We start from the raw sequence: 24,802 nt of genomic DNA on the forward strand, positions 1-24,802 counted from the left end.
TTAATTCTCCTAGGGAGGTGTTGATTTGCTCCCAATAGTTTTGTGGAGGAAAATGTATCCCTTGAGGCATCTCAGGGATTTCATGATGAGGAGTTTCCTCATGCTCTTGGTGAGGTTCTCTCACTTGTTCCATCCTTTTCTTAGTGATGGGTTTGTCCTCATCAATAAGGATGTCTTCCTCTATGTCAATTCCAGCTGAATTGTAGAGGTGACAAATGAGATGAGGGAAGGCTAACCTTGCCACAGTGGAGGACTTGTCCGCCACCTTGTAGAGTTCTTGGGATATAACCTCATGAACTTTTACTTCCTCTCTAATCATGATGCTATGAATCATGATAGCCCGGTCTATAGTAACTTCAGATCGGTTGCTAGTAGGAATGATTGAGCGTTGGATGAACTCCAACCATCCCCTAGCCACGGGCTTGAGGTCATGCCTTCTTAGTTGAACCGGCTTTCCTCTTGAATCACTCTTCCATTGAGTACCCTCTTCACAGATGTCCATGAGGACTTGGTCCAACCTTTGATCAAAGTTGACCCTTCTAGTGTATGGGTGTGCATCTCCTTGCATCATGGGCAAGTCGAATGCCAACCTTACATTTTCCGGACTAAAGTCTAAGTATTTCCCTCGGACCATTGTAAGCCAATTCTTAGGGTCCGGGTTCACACTTGATCATGGTTCTTGGTGATCCATGCATTGGCATAGAACTCTTGAACCATTAAGATTCTGACTTGTTGAATGGGGTTGGTGAGAACTTCCCAACCTCTTCTTCAGATCTCATGTCGGATCTCCGGATATTCGCCCTTTTTGAGCTTAAAAGGGACCTCGGGGATCACCTTCTTCTTGGCCACAACTTCATAGAAGTGGTCTTGATGCACCTTTGAGAGGAATCTCTCCATCTCCCATGACTCGGAGGTGGAAGCTTTTGCCTTTCCTTTCCTCTTTCTAGAGGTTTCTCCGGCCTTTGGTGCCATTAATGGTTATGGAAAAATAAAAAGCTTTAGCTTTTACCACACCAAACTTAGAAGGTTGCTCGTCCTCGAGCAAAAGAAGAAAGAAGAGAGTAGAAGAAGAAGAAATAGAGGAGATGGAGGGGGCTTTGTGTTTCGGCCAAGAGAGAGAAGTAGTGTTTAGGTTGTGTGAAAATGAAGGAGTGAAGATGGGTTTATATAGGAGTGGAGAGGGGGTATGGTTCGGCCATATTGGGTGGGTTTGGGTGGAAAAGTGGTTTGAATTTGAATGGTGAGGTAGGTGGGGTTTTATGAAGGATGGATGTGAGTGGTGAAGAGAATAGTGGGATTTGATAGGTGAAGGGTTTTTGGGGAAGAGGTATTGAGGTGATTGGTGAATAGGTGAAGAAGAAAGAGAGAAGTGGGGTAGGTGGGGATCCTGTGGGGTCCACAGATCCTGAGGTGTCAAGGATTTCTCATTCCTGCACCATGTGGCGTGTAAAACGTCCCTTGCTGCCAATCCTGGCGTTAAATGCCAGGCTGCTACCCATTTCTGGTGTTTAACGCCAGCTTCTTGCCCATTCCTGGTGTTAAACGCCAGTCTGGTGCCCATTTCTGGCGTTAAACGCCCATTCTGCTACCCTTACTGGCGTTTAAACGCCAGTAAGTTTCTCCTCCAGGGTGTTCTATTTTTCATTCTATTTTTCCTTCTGTTTTTACTTTTTCAATTGTTTTTGTGACTTCACATGATCATCAACCTACAGAAAATATAAAATAATAAAAGAAAATAGAAATTTAACATAGATAAGTAAAAATTGGGTTGCCTCCCAACAAGCGCTTCTTTAATGTCAATAGCTTGACAGTGGCTTTCATGGAGTCTCACAGATGTTCAGAGCAATGTTGGAACCTCCCAACACCAAACTTAGAGTTTGACTGTGGGGGCTCTGTTTGACTCTGTATTGAGAGAAGCTCTTCATGCTTCCTCTCTATGGTGACAGAGGGATATCCTTGAGCTTTAAACACAAGGGAGTCTTCATCCACTTGAATGATCAATTCTCCTCTGTCAACATCAATCACAGCTTTTACTGTGGCTAGGAAGGGTCTGCCAAGGATGATGGATTCATCCATACACTTCCCAGTCTCTAGGATTATGAAGTTAGCAGGGATGTAGTGGCCTTCAACCTTTACCAAGACATCCTCTACAAGTCCATAAGCCTGTTTCTTTGAATTGTATGCCATCTCCAGTGAGATTCTTGCACCTTGTACCTCAATGATCCCTAGCTTCTCTATTACAGAGAGAGGCATGAGGTTTATGCTTGACCCTAGGTCACACAAGCCTTCTCAAAGGTCATGGTGCCTATGGTACAAGGTATTAAGAACTTTCCAGGATCTTGTCTCTTCAGAGGTAATCTCTGCCTAGTCAAGTCATCCAGTTCTTTGATGAGCAATGGAGGTTCATCCTTCCAAGTCTCATTACCAAACAACTTGGCATTTATCTTCATGATTGCTCCAAGGTACTTAGCAACTTGCTCTTCAGTAACATCTTCATCCTCTTCAGAGGAAGAATACTCATCAGAGCTCATAAATGGCAAAAGTAAATTCACTGGAATCTCTATGGTCTCAGTGTGAGCCTCAGATTCCCATGGTTCCTCTTTAGGAAACTCCATGGAGGTCAGTGGACGTCCATTGAGGTCTTCCTCAGTGGAGATCACTGCCTCTTCCTCCTCTCCAGGTTCGGCCGTGTGGGTTGTGGTTATGGCCTTGCACTCTCATTTTGGATTTTCTTCTGTATTGTTTGGGAGAGTACTAGGAGGGAGTTCAGTAATTTTCTTACTCAGCTGCTTGTGCCTCCAAATTTCTAATGGAGGACCTTGTTTCAGTCATGAAACTTTGAGTGGTTTTGATTAGATCAGAGACAATGGTTGCTAAGTCAGAGTGGCTTTGCTCAGAATTCTCTGTCTGTTGCTGAGAAGATGATGGAAAAGGCTTGCTATTGCTACACCTGTTTCTTCCACCATTATTGTTGTTGAAACCTTGTTGAGGTCTCTGTTGATCCTTCCATGAGAGATTTGGATAATTTCTCCATGAAGGATTATAGGTGTTTCCATAGGATTCTCCCATGTAATTCACCTCTTCCATTGCTGGGTTCTCAGGATCATAAGCTTCTTTTCAGAGGAAGCTTCCTTAGTACTGCCTGTTGCTGCTTGTATTTTAGACAGACTCTGAGAAATCATATTGACTTGTAGGGTCAATATTTTATTCTGAGCCAATATGGCATTCAGAGTATCAATCTCAAGAACCCCTTTCTTCTGGGCTGTCCCATTATTCACAGGATTCCTTTCAGAAGTGTACATGAATTGGTTATTTGCAACCATTTCAATGAGTTCCTGAGCTTCTGCAGGTGTCTTCTTCAGATGAAGAGATCCTCCAGCAGAGCTATCCAATGACATCTTGGATAGTTCAGACAGACCATCATAGAAAATACCTATGATGCTCCATTCTGAAAGTATGTCAGAAGGACATCTTCTGATCAATTGCTTGTATCTTTCCCAAGCTTCATAGAGGGATTCACCTTCCTTCTGTCTGAAGGTTTGGACTTTCACTCTAAGCTTACTCAATTTTTGAGGTGGAAAGAACTTTGCCAAGAAGGCATTGACTAGCTTTTCCCAAGAGTTCAGGCTTTCTTTAGGTTGTGAATCCAACCATGTCCTAGCTCTGTCTCTTACAGCAAAAGGAAAAAGCATAAGTCTGTAGACTTCAGGGTCAACCCCATTGGTCTTAACAGTGTCACAGATTTGCAAGAATTCAACTAAGAACTGATGAGAATCTTCCAATGGAAGTCCATGAAACTTGCAATTCTGTTGCATTAGAGAAACTAATTGAGGCTTAAGCTCAAAGTTGTTTGCTCCAATGGCAGGGATTGAGATGCTTCTCCCACAGAAGTCGGGAGTGGGTGCAGTAAAGTCACCAAGCACCTTCCTTGCATTGTTGGCATTGTTGTTTTCGGCTGCCATGGCTTCTTCTTCTTTGAAAAGCTCTGTTAGGCCTTCTAAAAAGAATTGTGCTTTAGCTTCTCTTAGCTTTCTCTTCAAGGTCCTTTCAGGTTCAGGATCAGCTTGAACAAGTATGCCTTTATCTTTGCTCCTGCTCATATGAAAGAGAAGAGAACAAGAAAGTAGGGAATTCTCTATGTCACAGTATAGAGATTCCTTGAGGTATCAGAGGAAAAGAAGAATAGAAGGAGGAGGTAGATAGAAGAGAATTCGAACTTATTAAGAGGAATAGAGTTCGAATTGTACCTTGAGGAGGAGTGTTAGTCCCTTAAATAGAAGGATGTGAGAAGAGGGGAAGAATTTTCGAAAATAAATTAAAAAGCTTTTGAAATAATTAAAAAGAAATTTGAAAATTTGATTGAGATTTTCGAAAACTAAGATTGGGAAAGAAACAAAGTGATTTTTGAAAAAGATTTTGAAATTAGAAATTAAAAAGATATGATTGAAAAATAAATTTTGAAAAAGATGTGATTGAAAAGATATGATTGAAAAGATATGATTGAAAATCAAATAAAGAAAAAGAGAAATTTTAGAATTAAAGTTGATTACTTGACTAACAAGAAATTAAAAGATATGATTCTTAAAATTTAAAATTTGATCCTTTCTTAATAGGCAAGTAACAACTTGAAAATTTTGAAGTAAATCATTAATTTTAGCAAGGATTTTTGAAAATAGTAATAAATAAAAAAAATGGAAAGAAATTGATTTTGAAGAGATATGATTAAAAAGATATGATTTGAAAAAGATTTGATTTTGAAAAATTATGAAGGTTTGAAAAAAAATCTGAATTAAAAACAAAATCTTCCCTCTAGTGTCATTCTGGCGTTAAACGCCCAGAATGGCATCCATTCTGGCGTTTAACGCCCAAAATGCTACCTTTTTGGGCATTAAACGCCCAGCCAGGTACCCTGGCACCTGGCTGGCGTTTAAACGCCAGTTTTCCTTCTTCACTGGGCGTTTTGAACGCCCAGCTTTTTCTGTTTGATTCCTCTGCTGAATGTTCTGAATCTTCAATTCTCTGTATTATTGACTTGAAAAGACACAATTTTGAAAATATTTTTGAATTTTTAATGATGAGAAATAACAAAAAAAATGCAACTAAGATCAAATAAGCAATGCATGCAAGACACCAAACTTAGAAATTTTCATACTAGAGACTAACAAGTTGAAAATGCCTATTAAAAACAACAAAACACACAAAACAAGAGTATTTAAAGATCAGAACAAGTAAATCATCAAGAACAACTTGAAGATTAATGAAGAACATAATGCATGTATTCGAAAAATGCAAGAAGAATAAAAACATGCAATTGACACCAAACTTAAAAATTGATACTAGACTCAAACAAGAAACATAAAATATTTTTGATTTTTATGGTTTTATAAATTTTTTTTTGTGATTTTCGAAACTTATATGGAAAATAAAATAAAGAGAATCAAAACTTTTAAATAGAATTCCAGGAATCATGCAATGTTAGTCTAAAGCTTCAGTCTAAAAAGATTAGACATGTTTGGCCAAGCTTCAGCAGGACAATACATTCAGCAGCTAAATTGATGAGAATCAATCAGCTTTTGTGATGATAAAAACATCACCTTGAAACTCTAGAATTCATTCTTAAAAATTCCGAAAAGTAAAAAGAAAAGTACCTAATCTAAGCAACAAGATGAACCGTCAGTTGTCCAAACTCGAACAATCCCCGGCAACGGTGCCAAAAACTTGGCGCACGAAAATGTGATCATCAACAATGGCGCCAAAGGACTTGGAGCTCTTAAACATGAATCACACTTTGTCATAATTCCGCACAACTAACCAGCAAGTGCACTGGGTCGTCCAAGTAATACCTTACGTGAGTAAGGGTCGATCCCACGGAGACTGTCGGCTAAAAGCAAGCTATGGTCACCTTGTAAATCTCATTCAGGCTAATTCAGATGGTGATGGAGAATTGATAATTAAAAGATAAATAAAACATAAAATAAAGATAGAGATACTTATGTAATTCTTCGGTTGGAATTTCAGATAAGCGTATGAAGATGCTTTGTTCCCCCTAAACCTCTGCTTTCCTATTGCCTTCTTCCAATCATTCATACTCCTTTCCATGGAAAGCTTTATGTTGGGCATCACCGTTGTCAATGGCTACTTCCCGTCCTCTCAGTGAAAACGTTCCAAATGCGCTGTCACCGCACGGCTAATCATCTCTCGGTTCTCGATCATGTCGGAATAGGATCCATTGATCCTTTTGCGTCTGTCACACGCCCCACAATCGCGAGTTTGAAGCTCGTCACAGCCATCCCTTCCCAGATCCTACTCAGAATACCACAGACAAGGTTTGGATGTTCCGGATCTCAGGAATGGCTGCCAATAATTCTAGCCTATACCACGAAGGTTCCAATCTTAGATTAGAAACCCAAGAGATACGCATTGAAGCCATTGCTAGTAGAACAGAGGTGGTTGTCAGGCACATGTTCATAGGTGAAAATGATGATGAGTGTCACGGATCATCACATTCATCAAGTTGAAGAACGAATGAATATCTTGGAGAAGAAATAGACTTGAGTTGAATAAAAAAACAATAGTACTTTGTATTAATTCATGAAGAACAGCAGAGCTCCACACCTTAATCTATGGTGTGTAGAAACTCCACCGTTGAGAATACAAAAGTGATATTGGTGTAAGCATGGCCGAATGGCCAGCCTCCAAGGTCTAGGGACTAAACGTCCAAAGATGAGAATACAATAGTATAAGGTCATATTTATAGAGAACTAGTAGCCTAGGGTTTACAAAAATCAGTAATTAATGCAGAAATCTTCTTCTGGACCCACTTGGTGTGTGCTTGGGCTGAGCATTGAAGCTTCCATGTGTAGAGACTTTTCTTGGAGTTAAACGCCAGCTTTTGTGCCAGTTTGGGCGTTTAACTCCAGTTTTTGTGCCAGTTTTGGAGTTAAACGCCAGAATTCTTGAGCTGACTTGGAACGCCTGTTTGGGCCATCAAATCTCGGGCAAAGTATGAAGTATTATATATTGATGGAAAGCCCAAAATGTCTACTTTCCAACCCAATTAAGAGCGTGCCAATTGGGATTTTGTAGCTCCAGAAAATCCACTTTAAGTGCAAAGAGGTCAGAATCCAACAACATCTGCAGTCCTTTTTCAGCCTCTGAATCAGATTTTTGCTCAGGTCCCTTAATTTCAGCCAGAAAATACCTGAAATCATAGAAAAATACACAAACTCATAGTAAAGTCCAAAAGAGTGATTTTTATTTAAAAACTAATAAAAATATAATAAAAACTAATTAAAATATACTAAAAACATACTAAAAATAATGCCAAAAAGCGTATAAATTATCCGCTCATCAGTTGTCTCCTTTATTTGTTGTGCTCCTTCCATTTTTGCAAGCTTCCTCTCCATCCTCTAAGCCATTCCTGTCCTATAAAGTCTGATAACACTTAACACACGGATCGCGGCATCGAATGGTATAAAAGAGAGGATTAAACATAGCAATTTTAAAGCCAAAGAAGCATGTTTTTAATCATAGAGTAAAATTAGGAAGGAATTGTAAAATCATACAAATTGTATGAATAAGTGTGCAAAGGCTTGATAAAAAATCACTCAATTGAGCATAAGATAAACCATAAAATAGTGGTTTATCAATCTCCCCACACTTAAACATTAGCATGTCCTCATGCTAAGCTCAAGGAGACAAAAGGATGAATAGGAGAAAGTAAGACTCATGAGATGCAACCTATGAATGCAACTATATACTGAGATGATTCTGTCTACTTAGTTAAAAGTAAATAAATTCTTCAAGACAAACATAAGTCAGATTTCACTAATTCAAATCACACAATAAAAGACAAGTAAACTTGTAAGAAGATAGCTCATGAAAGCAGGGAACATAGAATGCAGCATTGAACCCTCACTGGTGGTGTATATCACTCTAGCCACTCAAGTGTCTAGGGTTAATTCACTCTACTCTTCTTTAGTCATGCTTTCTAAACTTTGTTCTTCATCTAACCAATCAACGAAAATTTAGTACACCAATGCAAATATCATGAGGTCTTTTCAAGGTTGTAATGGGGCTAAGGTAAGGGTAAGGATATATGTATGGCCAAGTGAGCTGTAATATGAATCATTGATTAACCTAAGCTCTTACCTAACACACACACACACACACACACACACACTCTATGTAACTCTAAAATCATGCCTAACCCATAATTCCCACTTTTGCATCACATACTCATATACCAAATTTTTCTTTAATTTCACCACATATGCATTGATCTTTTATTAAACTTAGCATTGGGGTAATTTTGTTCCCTTATTTATTTATTTACTTAATTATATGAATATTTTTGGTTTTTTTTTGTTGAATCATAAAAGCAAACATAACATATCAATGCACATGAATTTTTAATTTTTTTCTGGTCTCCTATGAGTATGCACCCAAACTCCTAATATTTTGTCAATAGAACACTGTACACTTTCATCAACCCAAGTTCCCACAGTTCCCCACACTTAAATGATACACAATCTCTAACTTAAGCTAACCAAAGATTCACTTAGGGTAATTAATTATTTTTCCGCTTAAGACTAGTGATGTGGTAAAATATAGAACAAAAGGGGATTAAAAGGCTCAAAGTGGCAAAGAAAGGCAATTGAAAGGGTAGGCTATTTGGGATAAGTGAGCTAAAATCAAATGATGGCCTCAATCATATGCACGTATGTAAATATACTAAATAATGGACATATAGAATGGAACAAAATATAGATTACAATCACAGAGAAGAAAACACACAAGAATAAAATATTATGGTTAAATAATGTAACCAATGTAATTAAACTCAAATCTCACAGGTTGTGTGTTCTTAGCTATAATTCATGTTCCAAATTACAGTCTTCAAACAAGTTTAACACAAATTTTTCAATTTAAATTAGTGAAATTCTATGAAAAGGGTCTTGAAAAGAAACTCATTACTCTAACCAAGCAAAACATACATGCAAATAACTATTATCATGCAATCTATCCTATCTAACAAAAGCAAAAGTCAAATGTTGGTGTTAAGAGAGAAAAGTTACCTCTGGAAGTCAAGAACTGACCTCTCCACACTTAAGGTTTGGCACGGCCCTCTGTGCCATCAGTAAGGAGCAAGGGAGGGCTGGAAGCGTCACCTCCAGTGTCTGGTTCGCCTTGGTTCTCTGTACTACTTGATGAAGGGGAGTCTGGGGTGTCCTTTGGTTCTGGAGGTCGGTGTGTACCAACTATGAGGTCCTTCAGATAGTTGTATCTGCGCTTGTTACAGCGCTCCATTTGCTCCATTCGCCGGTCTTGCCGGTCGAACCTCTCAATGATCTGAAGGAACATCTGATGGATGGATAGTGCTTGTGGTGTGGATGATGGTGGAGTAGAAGTAAGAGGAGTATCTAAAGATGGACCTGCAAGCCGGCTTGCAGAGGGAACTGACGGCCTGATGTACCTCCCGTTCGGGACATACTGGTCTGCTCTAGGGATGATGACCTTCGTGTCTCCTGCCCAATATGACACACCTGCTGCAGAGACTAAATCTGAAACCAAGGCGGGAAAAGACAAGTTACCCACAATCTGTACATGTCCCATGGCATCCCAGATGTGTCGGGATAGGTTGACGGGTTGCTCTGTCAAGATGCACCAGATGTGGAAAGCCATGTCTACTGTGAAGGTCGACTCATGAGTGCTCGGAAAGACATAGTGGGACATAATCTGTACCCACACGTGAGCCTCCAAGGTGTGTGACTGGGCTGAGATGCTCTTAGGTTTTGAATGATGCTGCCCGTAGATCCACTTGCTACCAGGTTGGGCTATAACTCCAAGTACGCTATCCCAGTTGGTAACAACTACTTCAGGTTGAGTGTAGTACCACTCCCTTGCCTTTCCCTCAAGAGAAAACGGGAAGGCAGTTAGCAGAATAGAAGTCTCATCTGCACCATGACGCCTAACAGTTAAGCAGGCTGGCTGAAAATCCCTGAGGTGCTTGATAGGTTCTTGAGCAGATAAGCCATGAAACTTAGGCATTAAGTTGATTAGTGCAGTCTTCAGTTCAAAATCTGCAGCCAGATTTGGGTGACGCACTTGATACGGTTGCAGTGTGAAGTCTAGGACTCCTGCCTCCTGGAGAGTAATCCTTCTGGGCTCCGCCATATTACCTGCATGTAGATCAACCGAATTAGTAGAAAAGGAGCTTGTTTCTTCCTCAGATGGCGCTTCAGATTCGCCTTCAGAAGAGACTGGTAAATTGGTAGTAACCACTTCACTACCCTCAGAGGCTAACCACCGTCGAGCTTGTCTAATACGTGAAATAGTTCTTTCAATTTCAGGATCAAATGCGGCTAAGCTCGGATCAGGCAGTGAACGCGTCATTCAATGAAAGAAACATACAGCTCATGGTAATAAAATAAAATAAAATATGCAAAAATTAAAAATATGTACACCAACTAATAATTTAGCACACAATTGCAACTCTCCGGCAACGGCGCCAAAAATTGATGAGGCAGAAATTATCCAATTAAGAAATTAATATAAGAAATATGTTGCAAGTACAGTTCTTAACCAGCAAAAATTCGCTTATCAATTTAGAAGGCTTGTCACAAATTTAGAATAAAAATACTGGGAGTAGGAATCCCAGGTCGTCTTCCAACGAGTTGACAAAAGAGTGCTATTTTATTAGTCAGAAATTTTCCGAGAAATTTTTAAGAGTAGGAGAATTGAAAAGTAAATGATTGTAAATTAAAGCAATGTAAATTAAAAGAGATTTATGTATTCAGAATAAAAAGCTTTGACCGGGGGAAGATTAATTGGAAGTTCTATCCTTGTTGGATTTTTCCAAGTATAGTATCAAGAGGTTGTTGTTTTCACTTAGTTAACCCTTACTAAATAAAGGAAAGTCAAGTGATTGAGCTAGCTCTTATTCACAAGTCCTAATCCTCTCCCTTGGGAAGGATTAGCGTTAGTAAATAGAGAATTAGCCAATAACTTCCAATTTAACTAATCACTTGAGCATTCCAACTCAAGGGTCTCCTTTTAATCAACCCCTAAGTCAAGTTGGGAATCTACTCCATTGACATGAATATAACGTTCACAGAAATATAAGAAGGAGACATGATAAATTAAATAAAATAGGAACTAAAAATTAATTAAAGATAAAAATAATTCTTTGCATTAATAAATCCCAAAATGCAACATCCTTATGTAAACAGGGTTAATAAGTAATCAAAAGAGTAAATGAATAGGAAAACAAACTAGAATAATAGCAACTTCAACGGAGGTAGTGACTCTTCTCAATATCCAAAGCAAAAGCATCAAAACTAGAAATCTATGAATGTAAAGGAAACCTAGAGGAAGTAGTAATTTCTCTCTAAGATTCAAAACTAAAACTAAAAACTAATGAGAATGTCTGTTGAGTCTCTGCTTGTCCCATGGCTCTAGTCTGTATGTCTGGGCCGAAAACTGGGTCCAAACATGGCCCAAAATCGCCATCAGCGTTTTCTGCGATTTCTGTAGATAGCGCATATCACGTGTACGCGTCAGTCACGCGTGCGCGTCAGTCATGCGTGCACGTCGTTTGGCGATTTTTCTTGTCATGCATACGCTTCAGGCACGCGCACGCGTCGCCGTGCAAACTCCGATTCATGCACATGCGTGAGCCATGCGTGCGTGTCACTCCTCGCTGTTTGTCTCCTTTATTTCTTGTGCTCCTTCCATTTTTGCAAGCTTCCTCTCCATCCTCTAAGCCATTCTTGTCCTATAAAGCCTGATAACACTTAACACATAGATCACGACATCGAATGGTATAAAAGAGAGGATTAAACATAGTAATTTTAAGGCCAAAGAAGCATGTTTTTAATCATAGAGTAAAATTGGGAAGGAATTGTAAAATCATGCAAATTGTATGAATAAGTGTGCAAAGGCTTGATAAATAACCACTCAATTGAGAACAAAATAAACCATAAAATAGTAGTTTATCAGCTGCATTTTAATTTGTATGACTTGTTGAGACGGGAAAGATTGTAATAGCACATCTTCATTTGTAATGGCAACTACCTATTTGTGATATTGTTTGCTGTTTTATTATTATTTGTAATGGTAACTAATTGTTTTATTATTTTTACTATTTGTGTTATTTTTCGCTGTTTCATTTGTAATGGCAATTACCTGTTTTATGTAAATTAATTGTAATTTAGATAATTTATGTACAGTTTTGATTATCTTAATTTTGGTAGGTAAAAATGGAGAATAAGCACATGTGGAGTGATGAAGAGACTAATGCTTTTGTTGGCTTCATGGAGGAGTTTGTGGTAGACGCTCAGAGGGCTGATTGCGGGCAGTTTAAACTCGGAACATTCGAAAAACTGGCTCTGAAGATGCTGGAGGCCTTCCCCAGTTGTACACTGACCGCGAAGCACTGCAAGAATAAGCACAAGCAGTTGAAGGAGAAGTATCAGTACGCCGCTGACATGCTTGGATGTAGTGGATTCGGCTGGAACCATGAGAAACAATGTGTCGAGGTTGATAGCAAAGATGTCCTTGATAAATGGTTAAAGGTGAGTGTGATTCATATTTTTATTGAGTCTGAGCCACTTTGCACCTCTTGAACAAGTCTAGTTGAATAATGCTTTAATAATTCAATCTATGATCAATAATCATGCTAGTATTCTTCTGGTATAGAAGTTAATTACTTTGACCCCTTTTCTTTATTATGTAAAAGTGACATCAACAATCATGGTTGAATGAGTCTACTTGCATGCTCTTATTATTGGAGTTTTAATTGAATTTGGAAAGGGTAAAAAAAGAAAAGAGAGAAACGGGTTCAGGTTCAAAAGTAGGGAATAGCAGATTTGATTACTCGTATTAAGTGTTATTGATTGGTGACTCTGGTGTTGGCAAGAACAGTCTCCTTCTCTTCTTGCTTTCTCACTAACAATGGAACATGCCCTATAATCTATACAAGCCTCATCCATTCATCTATTTCACGTCTTTTTCATAGAGGCAAAGTTTATTAACTAAACTTTCTTTCAATGTATGCTCTTTTATGTATTATTCCATCTGAATTTATGATCCATATTTTTCCCTTCTAGTATTATATATATATATTGATATTAAAAGTTGAATAATCTTCTCATGTATTATTAAATTATTCGGAATTTCATTATTGTAACTAGTTTTTCATCAGGAACTTCATAATAAATTTGTTAAATTCGGTTTATATTTTCACAGGCACATCCAACCAAGTTCTACAGTCCTGGCAAGCCATTTTCTCTATTTCATCGGCTGGAGGGTATATTTGGGAGGGATAGAGCCACGGGAGTAGCGACAGTTAGTGGCTTTGATGCGGAGGAACAGGTTAATGAAGAGACATAAGACACTGCAGTTGGATTTGATGAGTCTGAGATGTGTCCACATCCAGACAACAACGAAGGGCCATCAATGCAAGGACAAGCATCACATTCTAAAGCCGATGCGAGTGCAGGAAGCACAAGGCGATACGGGAGGAAGAGAAAACAACTTGACGTACTGGAGAGGATGGCCAACCATATTCAGCAATCTTCGGCTAACCAAAGAAAGAATGCCCAACTGATAGCTGATGCCATTGTCGGTGTGAACGAGAGGTGGAAGGTTGGCGAGAAGCTCACACAGCTTGGGTTCGGTGATGATGAGGTGGTGAGGGCGATTTTGAAGTTTGCTGAGAGTCCTAATGTGTATGCACACTTCTGGGGCTTGTCAGATTCACAGATGATTGGCCTTGTGCATTCCATTATATGAAGTTGACTGTTGGTTAAGGGTATTAAGTTTGGCTTAGGCTATTAAGTTTGACTTAGGGTATTAAGTTTTTTCACTATAGAGTTTTAGGATTTTGTGAGATAGTTATGTTTAAGATGGTATAACATACAAACTTATATTTGGTATGCATTTGGATAGATATTTTGGTAACGCCTTTATTTTGCTATGTTCAAAATAGGTGTAGGTTCTTTGTACAGTTTTATCGGCATTGTGGTATGGCCTTTATTTTCGTCGCTTGAGTAGGAATTGTTTACTAAGTATAATATTTATGGTCATGATCATGTTAATGACAATTATCTTAGTTTTTGGTCATCAACTGTTCCATTCTTATAATTTGTGGTTCTCAGTAATGCAGTTCTTCTTCTAGTATTTGCTTTTGTTATTTTTTTTAAACCACAACTATATCTACTTTATTTCACACTTACCACTATCAGCAACTTATGCATTTAACATTCATATCATGTGTCTCAATTATTACAGGATCACAACACCAAGAACAAGCCTTTTCAAATCATATTATGGAAGAAAAAAGCTTATTTCTCATTCACTCTTTAAATATTGGTTTAAGATGAGAATGTCATCATCTCTGTTATTCAAGAAGAAGTTGTGGTAAGATAAGATAAATAATAATTTATTTACATAGAATGGTAGAGTCTTGTTAACCTTATTAAATAAAAATTTATCCACTTTTAAAACATCAACAAATGCAGCACATGAGACAATATGTCACACTCGTTCTGAGTTGGTGTCTCTGTGGAAACTGTGCCACTCACTCTCACTCTCAACCACATTGCAAGAACCCCTTATTTTTTCTCATTGCACTTTTGGACCCATTTTTTCTTCTTTCTTCTTGTGTTCTAACTTCTAATGCCACTCATCGTCACACCATTCTGCCTTAGCTTCATATCTATTTCTTTTAATGTAACATAATGTGTATAATATGATTCCTCTTATATGGTATTTAATAACAAAAAGGAAATATAAAGTGAGAGCAGTAGTGAAGTAAAAAGGACTACAGTGACAAAGAGAAGAGGAGATGTGAACCTGTACTCATTTTATAATTAACAATAAAAAATACTGAAACATGTTCTCAAACTAGTTATTACAATTTCTCATTTGCCTATTTGAGTTTAAAGGTCATACTACAACTTACACAACAATAAAATGACCAAGACAACACAGACTACAAAAACAAAAAGTTGAATGAATGCTAATAATTTGAGATACACAACATCAGTATGAAGTTTTTCCACTCGTTCGCTCCTCAAATTAGAATTCAGTTGACAAGAGCGATCATCTCCAACGTCAGAATGTTGGATACTTGGACCTGCCCATCTAAACCATCCACATCGCCTTGCAGGACACGCATAATACTTTCTACCCGGGTTGGCCATGCTATTCGAAACTTGTAACGGTGCTCTTAAACCACACTCACAAAAATGTTCTCCTGTTACGTTGCCGCTACTGTACGAACCACTTGTAGATCTTCTACTTGTGGAAGCCATTGTTAACCAGGCTATACCTTTAACAGTAAGCAAAAATAATTTACCAGGTTAACAACAAATAGTAACACAATACAAGAATGAATCAACTAGTCGAAATAAAATGCACTAATGAATCTAATCAAAACAAATTTTCCAATTCAAGATATCTTCAAGGAAGAGATTCTTTGTCGTATTTAAAATCAAATGTTGGTGCCTCTAGCTTTTCCAATAAATTTTCACACTCCTAATATGTTAGACAGTAGTAAAAAAATACATTCCCAAATCAATATAGCACACCAGTGAGTACTAATTTTGCTAACAAAAACGAGTGACAACAGGAACATAATTATGATAAACAGTTCTCAAATCATCTTCTTTGATTTTCTATACAGTAATCATCATAAATAAATTTAAAAAAATAGCAATCACAGATTTACAAATCAGCAATTAACAAGCACAAGTAAGCTGAAAAAAATTATATGATACACAAACAATGGAATCAGCAATCAGCAATCACACATTCTGAAATCTTTAAAAAATATGACACAAAATTCATAAATCTACAAATGAGGGCAAATAAAAACTCGGATATAACAACTTCAGAAATCTTCAACATTTGAAGAAGCACGAATTAGCAATTTGAAGCAAATCAGGGCAAATCTCAAATCATCCAACGAGGGATTTAAACATTTTCATCAACATGAGGACAAATCAGAAGGTGAGCGTTTCACAAATTAGAAAATGGGGTAATCAAAAATCCCTCTTGAACTTCACAAAATTAACAAGCAAATAAGGTTAATTGAAAGAACATACCAGCTCCATTGACAGAGAAACAGTGGAGACTGGACGCACAACTCCGAGACGGTGGCGACGCACACCCACCGGCATGGATACAGAAACAGCGTCACAAATCGAGGGTGACAACTGGGGCCACGAAGATGAACCAAGGAGAACTGAAGAGGCGCCATCGTGGTTTCGACCCTTGGAGGTGCTACCGACGGTGGGTCAGGCTCCACAATTCATTCACGACAGAGGAGAGGAGAAAGGGTAGAGGAGACGAAAAAATGGGTTAGGGTTGGATGCTGATGAAAATGAAATTGTATTTGGGGGTTAGGGTTTATTATTAAAATTAAGGGCATTTTAGTAATTTTAAATATTTAGTCTCTATTTTTTATTTCAAACCAAATAGGATATTGAGACATAAATCAGTCTTGTACACTTTCACATCAAATACAATACTAATACTTATTTCTATCTCTGTCTCTTGGTCTCTGTCTCTCTGTCTCTGTCTCTTGGTCTCTGTCTCGCAAACAAACGCTACCTGAGAGTTGATACTCATACGTCCAAACAATTACGCAAGTGAAGTTATTTAACTAAAATTTTAGTTTAATTGCTGCTGAGTGCTAACAAAATTCTAAAATTAATTAAAAAAATGGGATAATTAGTTTGGCTATCACGAAAAGAAGATATTGGATTATTCCAATATTCAAGCAATGCATGCACAAAGATTGCAAATGTCATGGGGTACAACTAAGTTTATTTTTAGAAGTGCTATATAGCAATGTACAAAGCTATTAAAACATAACATATAGCAATGTACAAAGTCTAGATGTCGGTAATATACCCGAAAATTGTCAATTGTCCATTCTTAATGTAAAACTGAGTGTATGAGGAAAGAGATGTTGAAACAAAAGATTTGTAGGAGGATTTTCAAAACAATATTTTAAGATAAGAGCAGGCAAAATTTTGAAGTGTTCAAGAAGGCTACGTGCCACAGTGTACTGCAAACTGGGACAATGCAAAGCAAGGGGTAGTGTGTGGAAAGTGGAACCATAACCACATTACAGCACTTGCACTACACAAAAGAAAAGTATAAATGCGTCAATTCTGGAGGCTCCCTCCAGCTAGATGGTAGATATCCACTGACCAATGCTTCCAAGACAGAACCCCAGATCCAGATAATCATGCATTTATATTCATAGTCAATAATTGCAACTACATTTTCTTTTCTTTTCTTATATAACATATTAACATAAGCTTGCAAAACTGAGTAGAACCCACAAAATAAAAATGAGCATCCCCACTGCAACAACAACACTCTTGATCCTCTGCACCATCTTCACACCGCTACACCTCAAGGCCAATGCAGTAAAATGCCACCCGGATGACGAAGCAGGCCTATTGGGCTTCAAACCGGGCATCAAATCGGACCCATCTGGGATGCTCAGCAAATGGATACGCGGAACCAATTGTTGCACGTGACCGGGCCTTAACTGCCTATTTGAAAACAAACGGGTCACAAGCATTTCTCTTGGGGGTCAACCCGAGCAACCCAATAGCTTCTTATCGGGTACCATATCGTCCTCCCTCTCAAAGCTCCAATTTCTCGACGGTATCTATTTCACTAATCTCCGAAACATATCGGGTCCCTTTCCCGGGTTTCCTCCTCAATATGCCCAACCTCCAATACATCTACATCGAGAACAGCCAAATCTCGGGTCGCATACCCAATTCTTTTGGAAACTCCACTCGAAAATTTGGCGCCTTCAGCTTCCAAGGCAATCGCTTAACCGGAACATTGCTGAGTTCACTATCCCTGTTGACTTAGCTCACTCAGCTCAAACTCGGCGACAACCTCCTCACTGGTGTTATCCCAGACGGGATTCAAAACCTCAAGAGCCTCACATATCTGAGTTTGCAAGGCAACCAGCTCAGTGGTAACATTCTCGATTTTTTCACTTCGTTAAAGAACCTCAGGTTTCTAGAACTTTCTCGGAACAAATTTTTTGGCACGATTCCGGCGTCGATTGCCACGCTGGCACCAATACTGGGATACCTGGAACTGGGACAGAACTCGCTTTCCAGGAAAATCCCTGATTTTCTAGGGAAAATGAAGGCTCTCGACACACTCGATCTCTCCTCGAACCGATTCACTGGAAGCGTGCCTCAGAGCTTCAAGAACTTGATGAAGATCTTCAACCTGAACCTCTCCAACAACTTGCTGGTAGATCCGTTCCCCCAGATGAACGTGAAAGGAATTGAATCTCTGGATTTGTCGAACCACAATTTGCACCTGGGAATAATCCCCAAGTGGGTGACTTCGTCTCCGGTTATCTACTCGTTGAAGCTGGCCAAGTGTGGAATAAGGATGAAGCTGGATGATTGGAAACCTTCGGAGACTTACTTCTACGACTACATTGATCTCTTTGGAAATGATATCTCAGGGAGCGCCATTGGATTGCTGAATAGAACAGACTATTTGGTAGGGTTCTGGGCTTCAGGGAACAAGTTGAAGTTCGATATGGGAGGTTTGAGGATCGCGGAGAAGCTCAAGTACTTGGATTTGTCTAGAAATTCGGTGTTTGGGAAGATTGCGAAGGGTGTGGTTGGGCTTCAGAAGCTGAACGTCAGTTATAACCATCTTTGTGGTTAGATTCCAAAGATTCAGTTCCCGGCCAGTGCCTTTGCCGGAAATGATTGTTTGTGTGGTCCTTCTTTGCAGCCATGCATAGCCTAGCACTATCATAAGGCAAATACTTTGAGAGAGGCTGAGATTATGTGTACTGATTAGTGATTTGTGAGTCTATTAAATTTTAATTAGGAGAGATGAAATGATGGATTCCTAAATCTCGCTAGTATAGTATCTTCAGCCCAGATTTGTGCCAAAGATGCTTTAATAATTATCTTCAGCCCAGATTTGTGCAATACATGCTTTAATAATTGTTCAATTCAATGCCACTACTGCATTGATATTTTTTGTTCTTTTAGGTCAACTTGTCTTGGAGACTTGGAGTAATGGAGTTGGTTGTTATTCCAGTGCCAAAGTGTAGTGCCCACTTCCCGCTGGCACTGCCCACTAGTCTATTGACCGTGTAGATTACGCTCATTGAGAAACTTCCACCCTGTAACCGTCGAGGCTGAATTCTTAGCGATACAAACACACAACAATTGTATTAGATTATCCAAAGATAGTTGTTGTTTCTTTAATGAAAGAAAGATGACTAATGATTTCTCATTAACCATTTTAGTTTCGTGACAACTTGGGCAAAAGGCTTGTAAATGGGTTGATTCTTCCTGATACTCTCTCTCACTCATTATGCGTTTAGATGATTATATCTACATTTGACCATGGCCAGTGGCTCTATTAGTGCCTATGAGAGAGGTGCCTAATTAGTAATTAATAATATGAATATCTGAATTTCGTTCACACTTAGGTCAAGTCATTACAAATTGACATTTCTCTTTCAATACTAACATAATGTGCTTTATTGTATGATATTAATTTACAAACCATGGCTATAAATACTCTGTGATTCTTTACAATCTTATTCACGAAACAATTTAGAATGGCATATAGATACTTGTTTGCCTTCTTGTTGGCTTTATGCCTCTCATACCCTCCTCATTCTGTTCTTGTTGCACAGAATTTGCCATACAAAGCTATGAATCTAGGAAACTGGTTGCTTGCTGAGGGATGGATGAAACCTTCGCTCTTTGATGGAATTGTCAACAAAGATCTTGTTCATACCCTGGGTCGAGATGTCCGACCCGGGATGACTAGCGACAAAGCGACCACCTCTTTAGGTCAAACCATCCGACCTCTTCCCAAAGAGCTTGGACAAATCGACAGGAAAGCCCAAAGAGGGCCCAAAATCGAGGAACATGACCCAAATCTAAAGGCAGCCCAAGCCTACAGAGAGAAGGGTGGTTCCCTTGAAAATAAGCTGACCTCACCCAAAGATAAGATAAGATAAGATAAGATAACTAACTTATCTTATCTAAAAAGGTCACTGTTTCGAGGGTTACCTGAAACTGTAGGCCGATCTCGGATGAGATCTTCTGTACTGGTCGGAGATGACGTATCCGGCTGGCTGGTGGCGGCCGGAGCTGTGATGTCCGACTTGTTGGACTGGCTTCACTTCTGATCCTTGGTCACCGGAGGGTGGGGGTACCTACAAGAGACTCCGATGCTTAAGTCAGCACGGGTATTAAGCAGGTTTATTGTAGAATCAGAGTATGAGTTATACCTGGGTGCTCCAGTGTATTTATAGTAGTGTGGGCTGACCTTTCTGATAAGATAAGTTAGTTATTTTATCCTATCTTATCTTATCTTTGGGTGAGGTCAGCTTATCTTCAACGGAACCGCCCTTCTTTCTGTAGGCTTGGGCTACCTTTGGATTGGGCTGTGTTCCTTTGTTTGGGCCTTCTTGGGCCTTCCTGTCGATTTGGCCGACCGCTTTTGTAAAGAGGTCGGATAGTCTGACCTGAAGAGGTCGGTCGCTTTGTCTCCAATCATCCCAGGTCGGATAGCTCGACCCAGGGTATGAACAGTGCCCCTGCTTGAGCTCGGTCTTTTTGTCGAGGTCGAGTCTTTGACTTCGGTCCTTCTAGTGAAGCCGAACTCAAGCATTTTGTCGATTCCTTTCTTTGTAGAGCCTTTTTGAATGTGGAACGTTTTCCTTTAAAAGCGCGCGCTTTTATATCAGCGCTTTAGGAACGTGCGAGGGTTTAATGCCCTCATTAATTGACTTCAAATGCCCCATTTCCTTTGGTTTGAATTTTGCCATCAGAAACGGTTTCTCTTCTTCATTCTTCTTCGTAACTTCTCCCTTTACTCTCTCGCTTTCCGTTTCTTGCCTAGAGTTCATAGTTCTTTCCTGCGACGCCTGCTCTGCCACTGCTTTCGTGGAAGAAGGGTGATTCTGGATTTCTCTTTCCGTTCTTCGAATTTTTCCGTTTCGCGGGGTAGCTCTGTCGTTTCTGATCTTCAGCTTTCTTTCGAGGTTTTCTTCTATTTTTCAGGTTAGATTTTTCTTCCTCTGTCACTTTTATGTCTGATTTTGAGAAAGTTTGGATCTTTTCTGCTTTTTTCCGTGCCTGATTGTTGCGTGTTCTGGAATTTCTTCGCCGTTTGTGTGAGTTTTTTCGCCTTCCCTGCTGCTCGATGCTTTTTAGGGTTTTTTGCATGTTGCCGTCATTTCTGTTTGTGCTTCTGATGATGGTTTTGGAATGATGATTTTTTTTATTATGAAAAAAAGGTTTGTATCTTTGACGATTTCCGCTTGGCCTGTATGATGTTGGTGATGCTTTTTGCTGATATACTGTAGAAAGATAGTGGCTTGGATGACTTTTGTGTTTTTACTTCCTTTGTTTCATTTGAAACCTTTCTTTTTTTTGTTTGATGAATGCTGGGACGTAGGCTGTAGGAATTTCTTGAAACCTTGCTTTGTTTCTGCCTCCAAAAGATGCCCCAAGACTTTGGTTTGAGTCTTGGGGTTTTCCTTTTCTGCTTGTTCGCCTGTGTCATTTTAGTCGAGTTGTTTTGCCCCTTGTCCGAGATGTTTTTTAGTAATCCAATCTTCTTTTCTTATTTTTAGGATTAGTCAGCGTCATGTCTTCTTGCAATAACATTGTAGAGGTGTCTTCCAAAGTTCCCGAGGGGATGTCCGATTGGTTGGACTCCCTTGTCTTAATGTGTGTCTCTGTCGTGGATGCTAAATTTTGTGTAGAGCTGAGAAAACGTCATAGGATTTGTGGTAGCAGTGCTCGGGAGAAGGATTATGAGCTTGTATCTCCTGACTCTGATGAGAGGGCTTGTTTTCCTACTTTCGTCGAGGGGGAACGTCCCTTCTTCTACGCCTATGAATAATTCTTCAGCCAGTTGGACGTTACTTTTCCTTTTACTGCTTTCGAGACCGACTTGTTGTGGTCATGTAATATTGCTCCATCCCAACTTCATCCAAATTCCTGGGGTTTTATCAAAATATTTCAACTGCTTTGCCAAGAGTTAGGCGTAACACCTTCTGAAACTCTTTTCCTCTATCTTTTTGTCTCGGCCAAGCCCGGAGGTTCTTCCAAAAAGAAAGCTTCCTGGGTTTCTTTTAGATCGGTCCAGGGGCATAAAGTTTTTGCCATGTATGATGAGTCCTTTAAAGATTTTAAGAATTATTTCTTCTGAGTCCGTGCTATTGAGGGGGTCCGCCCCTTTTTTTCTTGATGAGAATGACGAGCCTGCTTTTCCTCTAGAGTGGCAAAAGAATGTGAGAGTGTCACGTTCTACATGGGAGATGCTTAATGAGGTTAAGCGGGCTTTTGTAGTTGTTCTTGAAGATTTGTGGGGGAAACCACCCCATCTGGATACAAAAAGATTCTTGAGTGATCCATCTTTGGTTCGAACTGCTTTGGGTACTGTCTGACTTGTTTTTATACTTGTTTCTGAGCTTTTCTTCTCCTATGTTGTAACTCGTCATTTATGGTTGATTCTGTATTTTCAGAGATGTCGAAAAATAATGATTCTATGAAGGCCTACAAGAAGGTGAAAAAGGCTGTTGCTGCTCAAAACATCTCAGCCAAGGCGGCCGGAGAGGGATCTTCTCAAGTTCCTGTGAAGCCGCCCGTGCCAAGTTCTCCTGGGCCAAGGAAGGTGATCCCCACTCTTCGAGTTCGCCTGACTGATCCTCCACAGACTTCTGCCATTGCTTCTGGTGCTCCTCCCAACAAGAAGCAGAAAACAATTGAGACCTTTAACCTTGACGCCCCTGATTTTAATGCAATCGAATTTGTAGATCAGCAAATTGGTCCCTAAGGTACCCTCCCCATGGATGATGTGTTAATCCTTCGCCATTTGGATTTTATGACCTGAAATAGTGTTAAAATGGCATATATGGGGGCTGCCCTGTACCGAACTGCCCAGAATCTTCCTCTCCATGCTACCAAGGAGTTTATGGAGGAGGCTAAACAGGAGTTCGACCGAATGAAGGGCCTGAAGGAAGAGCTTGAGGTAAAGGTAGCCGAGTTGGAGAAGGATCTGGAGAACGAAAAGGCGAGTTCCCTTGCTCTGGCAGCTTCTGTGCGGTTGGCCGAGGACACGACATTGAGGCATAAGGACAATTATGTGACATCTTATCGGGAGGTGGTGCGCCTGAGGGAGGAGTTGGAGAATGCGCGAGCTGATTACTCCGAGCTCCAAGGTCATCTTGTTGGCAGCATAACTGCTGCCTATGAGAGCTTGAGCGAGCAGGTTCGGATTAATGCTCCCGAGGCCGATCTTACTCTTTTCAGCCTGGATAATGTTGTGAGGGATGGTAAGATTGTCCCTGATGACCAGGATGATGATGATATTGAACCTCCCCCTGTGTCTTCTGCCAAAGTGTCAGCCTCTTCAGTTCCTCCAGTTGTGTCTGACCCGGATTGCCAGATTCTGAACCGAGATGATAGAACCGTGGATGCTGTCCCCATTCAGACTCGGCCTCCTTCTCCCCGTACTGATGCTGCCGGGGAGGCTCCCGATCTTTGCTGATTTCTCTTTGGATATTTGTGTAGTTGGCCCGGCTTGTGGGCTTTGAAACTCTTTATTTGTAGTTTGAATATTCTGCTGACTGTTGATATTCCTTTTGGTTGCTTGTTTAGCAACTTCTATCTTGAAAAAACAACAAGTAGCTTTTATGCTTTTGATCCTGACCCCAAAGCTTTATAATATTGTATTTCGTATCATGCTTGTTTGTTTTAGCATTTTTTGAACATGTCGGAGCCTTCGGCCTCTTTGAATTGGGCGGGATCCTTTGTGGTCGTGAAGGGGTGGTTCCAACTTGTTTCTTGGTTTTCTTGCTTCTTGTTTGTATCTCTATCGATCCATAGCTGATTTCTTTGCGTTGGTCCTCTTTCCAGTTACTTTTGCAGTCCTCTATCTTGGACCTTTGTTAGGTCTTTTTCAGAGACTACTTTATAACTCTTTTTGTAGGAGGTCAACTTCTTTATGTCGTCCTTTTCCAAGTTATTTTTGTAATCCTCTTTTTTGGACCTTTGTCAGGTCTCTTTCAGGGATTACTTTTATAACTTGTTTGTAGGGGACCGACTTCGTTAGGTCGATCTCTTCTAAGTTATTTTTGTAATTCTCTTTCTTGGACCTTTGTCAGGTCTGTTTCAGGGATTACTTTTATAACTTGTTTGTAGGGGACTGACTTCGTTAGGTCGATCTCTTAGTTATTTTTGTAATCCTCTTTCTTGGACCTTTGTCAGGTCTCTTTCAGGGATTACTTTTATAACTTGTTTGTAGGGGACCGACTTCGTTAGGTCGATCTCTTCTAAGTTATTTTTGTAATCCTCTTTCTTGGACCTTTGTCAGGTCTCTTTCAGGGATTACTTTTATAACTTGTTTGTAGGAGACCGACTTCGTTAGGTCGATCTCTTCTAAATTATTTTTGTAATCCTCTTTCTTGGACCTTTGTTAGGTCTCTTTCAGGGATTACTTTTATAACTTGTTTGTAGGAGACCGACTTCGTTAGGTCGATCTCTTCTAAGTTATAGCAATTCCTCTTTTATAGGGTTGGCCAGACCTCTTTCCAGGGATTTGCTGATAACTTGGATTGACTTGGTCCGACTTCTTAACGTCGGCCAGTCTTTAAGTTATTATTTAGCAATCCATAAGACCTCGTCAGCTTCTTTTTCGGATCACTTTCGATAACTTCTTACATTATTCTGTGTTCATCTTTGCCGATTTGTAGAAG

General features: G+C 39.6%; 1 non-coding gene and 1 pseudogene across 1 annotated transcript; both read left to right on the top strand.

Moving 5' to 3' along the window:
* Positions 1 to 3,456: 3,456 nt before the first annotated feature.
* Positions 3,457 to 3,560, top strand: LOC112725215 (small nucleolar RNA R71). Its single transcript, XR_003164337.1, has one exon. It is a non-coding gene; the product is annotated as a small nucleolar RNA R71 (small nucleolar RNA).
* A 13,673-nt stretch (positions 3,561 to 17,233) lies between these two features.
* LOC112720663 (uncharacterized) lies at positions 17,234 to 19,050 on the top strand (annotated as a pseudogene).
* The last annotated feature ends 5,752 nt before the right edge of the window (positions 19,051 to 24,802 follow it).

The sequence above is a fragment of the Arachis hypogaea genome, chromosome 11 (assembly GCF_003086295.3).
Source record: "Arachis hypogaea cultivar Tifrunner chromosome 11, arahy.Tifrunner.gnm2.J5K5, whole genome shotgun sequence".
Taxonomy (NCBI): Eukaryota; Viridiplantae; Streptophyta; class Magnoliopsida; order Fabales; family Fabaceae; genus Arachis; species Arachis hypogaea.